This window comes from Pristiophorus japonicus, chromosome 2 (genome assembly GCF_044704955.1).
Source record: "Pristiophorus japonicus isolate sPriJap1 chromosome 2, sPriJap1.hap1, whole genome shotgun sequence".
In the NCBI taxonomy this organism is placed as follows: domain Eukaryota; kingdom Metazoa; phylum Chordata; class Chondrichthyes; family Pristiophoridae; genus Pristiophorus; species Pristiophorus japonicus.
Window position 1 is genome coordinate 315,557,749 of NC_091978.1, and position 5,742 is coordinate 315,563,490.

Here is a 5,742-nt window from a genome sequence, read left to right on the forward strand (position 1 = left end):
CGTTTATTGCCTTGCTCTCGGATAGGAGGGACGTGAGGGGCTTGTGGTCGGTTTCTAACGCGAACTTGGCCCCGAAAAGGTATTGGTGTATCTTTTTGACACTGTACACGCATGTGAGCACCTCCTTCTTTACCATTCCGTACCCGCGCTCCGCCTGCGAAAGTGTCCCGGAGGCATAAGCTATGGGTTGTAATTTGCCTGCACTATTGACATGTTGCAAAACGCACCCGACCCCATACGCTGACGCATCGCATGTGAGAACTAGCTTTTTACCTGGGTCAAAGAAAGTCAAAACACTGTTGGAACACAGAAGGTTGCGTGCCTTATTGAAGGCAGTTCCTGGGCGTCCCCCCAAAACCAATCGCACCCTTTCCTGAGTAGCACGTGGCGAGGCTCCAGCAGCGTGCTTAAGTTCTGCATAAAGTTCCCAAAGTAATTGAGTAGCCCGAGAAAGGCACGCAGTTCTGAGACATTCCGGGGCCTGGGTGCCAGGCGAATTGCTTCTGTTTTGGACTCTGTTGGGCGGATTCCATCAGCGGCAATCCTTCTGCCCAAAAATTCAACCTCGGGTGCGAGAAACAGGCACTTGGATTTCTTGACTCGTAGGCCTACATCCAACCGCTTTAGTACTTCCTCCAAATTACGGAGATGGGAGTCGGTGTACCTGCCCGTGATAAGTATGTCGTCTTGAAATACAACCGTCCCCGGGATGGACTTGAGCAGACTCTCCATGTTGCGCTGGAATATGGCAGCTGCCGACCTGATGCCGAATGGGCATCGATTGTACATGAAAAGGCCTCGATGTGTGTTGATGGTGGTGAGTAGCTTGGATTCCTCGGTCAATTCTTGCGTCATATACGCAGATGTGAGGTCTAGTTTTGAGAAAAGTTTGCCTCCAGCCAATGTGACAAATAAGTCCTCCGCTCTGGTCAGCGGGTACTGGTCCTGTAGGGAGACTCTGTTTATGGTAGATTTGTAGTCCCCACAGATTCGTACGGATCCATCAGGCTTCATGACTGGGATGATGGGACTTGCCCAGTCGCTAAATTCCACAGGTGATATAATGCCTTCCCGCAGAAGCCTGTCTAGTTAGTGTTCAATCTTTTCCATCATCACATGGGGTACAGCTCTGGCCTTGTGATGGACCAGTCTAGCATCCTGTGTGATGTAGATTTTGACTTTGGCCCCTTTGAAAGTGCCCACACCTGGCTGAAAGATGTTCAAATCGCTTTATAACTGTTGAGCAGGAGGTCCGTTCCTCTAATGACATGGCATGGACATCATCCCATTTCCAGTTTAGTTTTGCCAGCCAGTTTCTCCCCAGCTGTGCTGGAGGGTCTCCGGGGACAATCCACAGGGGAAGTCGGTTCACTGTCCCTTTGTGTGTGACAGAGAGCATGGCACTGCCGAGGACTGGTACGATTTCTTTGGTATAGGTCCTTAGTTTGGTGGCGACCCTTGTGAGTTTTGGTCTGTCTTTTTTATGCGGCCACAGTTGTTCAAATTGTTGAGCGCTCATGAGAGATTGACTCGCTCCCGTATCCAGTCCCATGTTGACAGGTATCCCGTTAAGTAGGACCCTCATCATTATAGGAGGTGCCCTGTTGTCGGAGCAGCAGCCATTGATCGTGTTGACCCGCTGTACATCGGTGTCCCGGGTACTGTCCCCACTGTCTTCTGGTCCGCTTTCCGACCCATCCGATTCGTATACCAGCCAAGCTGCCATTTTTTTGCACATGCGGGCCAAATGCCCTGTATATTCACAGTTCCTGCAAACAGCCTGCTGAAAGCGACATCTCCTTAATGAGTGCCCACCCCCACACCTCCAGCACAGACTGCTTGCAAAGAATGAGCTGCATCTGGCTGATATCTCTTGAGCTTCTCTCAGTTTGTAGTTGATTGATCGCATTGTGGGTTGGTGAGGTGTGAACGGCCGTTCCTGTGGCCCTTGATGGCTTCTGGCGCCACTGCCTGCTGTCGAGAGCCTGTTCTCCCGGTTTTGTCTGTGTATGGGGGTAGCAGCTTGTTTAATGCTGTGAAATTCTTGTTCCGATATTTCGTTAGTTGTCGTACCTGCATTGTAAATCAACCTCGTTTCTTCTTCCCCTGCCAAGAATGTCTGTGCAACCAGTGCTGCTGCCTCTAAGGTCAGGTTCTTGGTTTCTATGAGCTTTCGGAATATGCCTGCGTGGCCTATTCCTTCAATGAATAAGTCTCTCAGCATTTCTCTCCTCAGTTCATCAGAGAACTCACATAAACTAGCCAACCTCCGAAGTTCTGCCACGAAATCGGGTATGCTCTGGCCCACACAGCGTCTGTAGAACCTGTGTCTGGCCATATGTAGGCTGCTCGCTGGCTTCAGGTGGTCTCTTACCATTGTGCTCAATTCTTCAAATGACTTGCTTGCTGGTTTCTCGGGTGCCAGCAGATCCTTCATTAAAGCGTATGTTTTTGAGCCACAGCTGGTCAAGAGATGGGCTCTTCTCTTGTCTGCTTTGTCGTCTCCTAACCAGTCTTTGGTTACAAAGCTTTGCTGGAGCCTTTCTATAAAGTCCTCCCAATTGTCTCCAGCATTTTCATCTGATCCGTTGTTCACCATTCTGTGGATTCTGTAATCCCGTAACTCGTCGCCACTGTAAAGTCCTGTCCCCTCAGTACAGATTCACACGAGGCATATAGTGAAGTCAAGGTCACTCTGGACCTGCACCTTTATTTCACAGCTCTGGAATGCTGCACTTGCCTGAGACCTGTCCTTATATACCTGTCTCTTGCAAGTGCACTCCTGGTGGTAAGGTATGCTGGTGGTTACAGGTCATATCTTATTACAGTCATGTATAGCATGTTAGGATACAGTTATATATATATAATAATGTAAAATACATGACACTGCGGAGGAGAACTAGATTAGTTAAAGCAAAGAGGGGATATAAGAAACTGCACTAGGGTGATTAGTAAATACATTATGTAAACCTTTGTTCTTATTACGATATAAGTTTGTATTGGACTTTTTAATCTTTGCTGTTGGCTCTCATTTCAGTTTTAGGGCTTTAGAATGGAAGGGAAAATGGATGTGGTCATGGGGACTTCCAGAGAAACTGGGAAGGAATTCAGTGGACCCGAACTCTGATATGAAGGGTGCGGACCTTCCTTGCACAATCGCAATGGGTTCGCAGCCTCCTCCATCGCTGTTGTTGATGCTCCTGCTCCTCTTCATCCTCCTCCTCCTGCTCTCATCCTTCTCCTCCTCCTCCTCTCATCCTTCTCAGGTAGTGCGGCTATGCCTGCTGGCAATGGCTGTGCCCTCATTGTGGCGAGGTTGTGCAGCATGCAGCAGACAACGACGAATAGGGACACCCACTCAGGCGAGTACTGGAGGAATCCTCCTGAGTGGTCCAGGCAGTGGAACCGTTGCTTCAGCACTCCAATGTTCTGCTCAATGATGTTCCGAGTTGCAGCATGGCTCTCATTGTATGAGCGCTGGGCAGGAGAGGTGGGGTTGTAGAGGAGAGTCATGAGCCAGGTGGAGAGCAGATAGCCCTGGTCTCCAAGCTGCCAGCCATGAGCTTGATGTGGTGGCTAGAACAGAGCTGGCACATGGGTCTAGCGCAGGATGAAGGCATCGTGGTTGCTGCCAGGATAGCAGGCATTGACAGTGAGGATTCTGCATGTGTGGTCACAGACCAGATACACATTCAGTGAATGGAAGGCTTTGTGGTTAAGCAAGACCTCAGAATTGTGATGCCGTGCTCTCAAAGCGACTTGGGTGCAGTCAATGGCACCCTGCACCATGGGGAAGCCCGCTAGTCTGGCAAAGCCACATGCACGCTCATGCTGTTTCTCTCTGGTCATGGGGAAGAAAATATGATCCCTCCTTCTTTTATACAGAGCATCTGTGACTTCGCGGATGGAGCAATGGATGTCAAACTTGGAGATGTTGGATTTGGACTTTAATTTTGGGGGTATGATTAAGAAGTTTGCAGATGACACTAAAAGAGGCTGTGTGGTTGATAATGCTGTGGATTGCAGGAAGATATCAATGTACTGATCAGGTGGGCGGAACAGTGGCAAATAGAATTCAATCCGGATAAGTGTGAGGTAATGCATTTGGAAAGGTCTAACAAGCCAAGGGAATACAAATTAAATGATCTAAACTTTTCAGTATTGTAGGAACAATGGGCCTGTGGAGTGCAGGTCCACACATCCCTAAAGGCAGCAGGCCAGCTAGGTAAGGTGGTTAATAAGGCATATGGAATACTTGCCTTTATTAGTCAAGGCATGGAATACAACAGCAAGGAGATTATGTTTGGACTGTATAAAACACTGGTCAGGCTGCAGCTGGAGTACTGTGTGCAGTACTGATCACCACATTACAGGAAGGATGTGATTGCACTGGATGTGATTGCACAAGAATGTTGTCTAGACTGGAGATTTTTGGTTATGAGGAAATGCTGGGTCTGTGTAAGTGGTTTCCCTTTGGTGTTTTTGACGCACCCCCAAGTTAAACTAGACCTGGGATTGATTACTGCATTGAACAGATAAATGAGTCAAGGAAGAATACCTTGGTCCGAGTACTGGCAATGCTTTTATTAAAGTTAAAACACACCCATTCACCCAGTAAAAGCACACACACACCCTGGTGTGTAAAACAAACAAATGCAGTACAATACACAGTGTGGCCTGGCTAACAGGCCCCTAATGTGAAGTACCCCAATGTCTAAAAACTCTCCCATGTAAACTCCTAAGGATTTGGTTGGGAGAATGCATGATACCGCGGCTGTGCTCTTAAAAGATGTGTGTGCAGAGTTAATGCCCACCCACCGATCGTTGGCTTACTCACTGCTTCTCCTGATGAAAAGGTGTCTCTTCAGGTTTCTTCTCTCTGTTCCACATGGAGGGCTCGGTTCTTGTAGAGGTGAAGCTAGCGAGAGCAGAAGAGAGAAGCTATGGCCATGCGGCCACCTTTATACCCCAGGGCTGTTTTTGCCCTTCCTGGGTCAGTAAAGTTCATGTTAGGGCTTCCTGTGGGTGTGTCTTCTGCTTTTACCCAATAAAGTTCTTTGTTTTCGAGGCTTCCTGTGTTTGAGTCCAGTGATGAGTTTTCGCTTCCAGGCAGTCTGTGCTTAATGACTCTCTACCTGGATGAGTTACCAGAACAATAATCACTGATTGACGAGGTCACCTTACCTAACAATGGACTCCATTGGCCTATCTCCTGCCTTATGTTGGCCATTGTCATTCCAGACTCCCTGCCCATCATTCTAAGTCCAACATGGAGCAACACCTGGGCCCCTCTCGGCCTTTTGGCTAAGATCATGCGTAACTGACCTGACAGGGGAGTAACCATGACCCCAAAGTGGTTCTCCCTGGATCAGGAAGGTGGTTCTCCTATGCTTTTTGGAAATAGGAGGTGGGTGGGGTGGCTTGACCCATCCAAGAGGTGTGTGGGGGGCCTGACCCATCCACCTCCATGGCATGAACCTGGTATTGCAGTACTTCCAGGAACGGTGCAGTGGCTCTAGGCCTTTTGGCTAAGAGCATTGGCACAGAGTGATCCTTGATGTGTGCAAGGTGACCTCTGGCGTTTGTGATTTGACAAAGAATTGGAAAGATTGGCTACGAATTATAAAAAAAAACACCTGGGCCCCTCTCACAAAAAGCTTCCAGTTTTCTTTCTGTGGTGAGAAAAATATTAAACACAATGTCCAATAAATCCTTGGGGGTTCATTGCTTCCAGTCCTTACA

The 5,742-nt window shown here is 48.4% G+C and overlaps 1 pseudogene; it reads left to right on the forward strand.

The window, feature by feature from the left end:
* The first annotated feature begins 5,284 nt into the window (after positions 1 to 5,284).
* LOC139252392 (U2 spliceosomal RNA) lies at positions 5,285 to 5,515 on the forward strand (annotated as a pseudogene).
* The last annotated feature ends 227 nt before the right edge of the window (positions 5,516 to 5,742 follow it).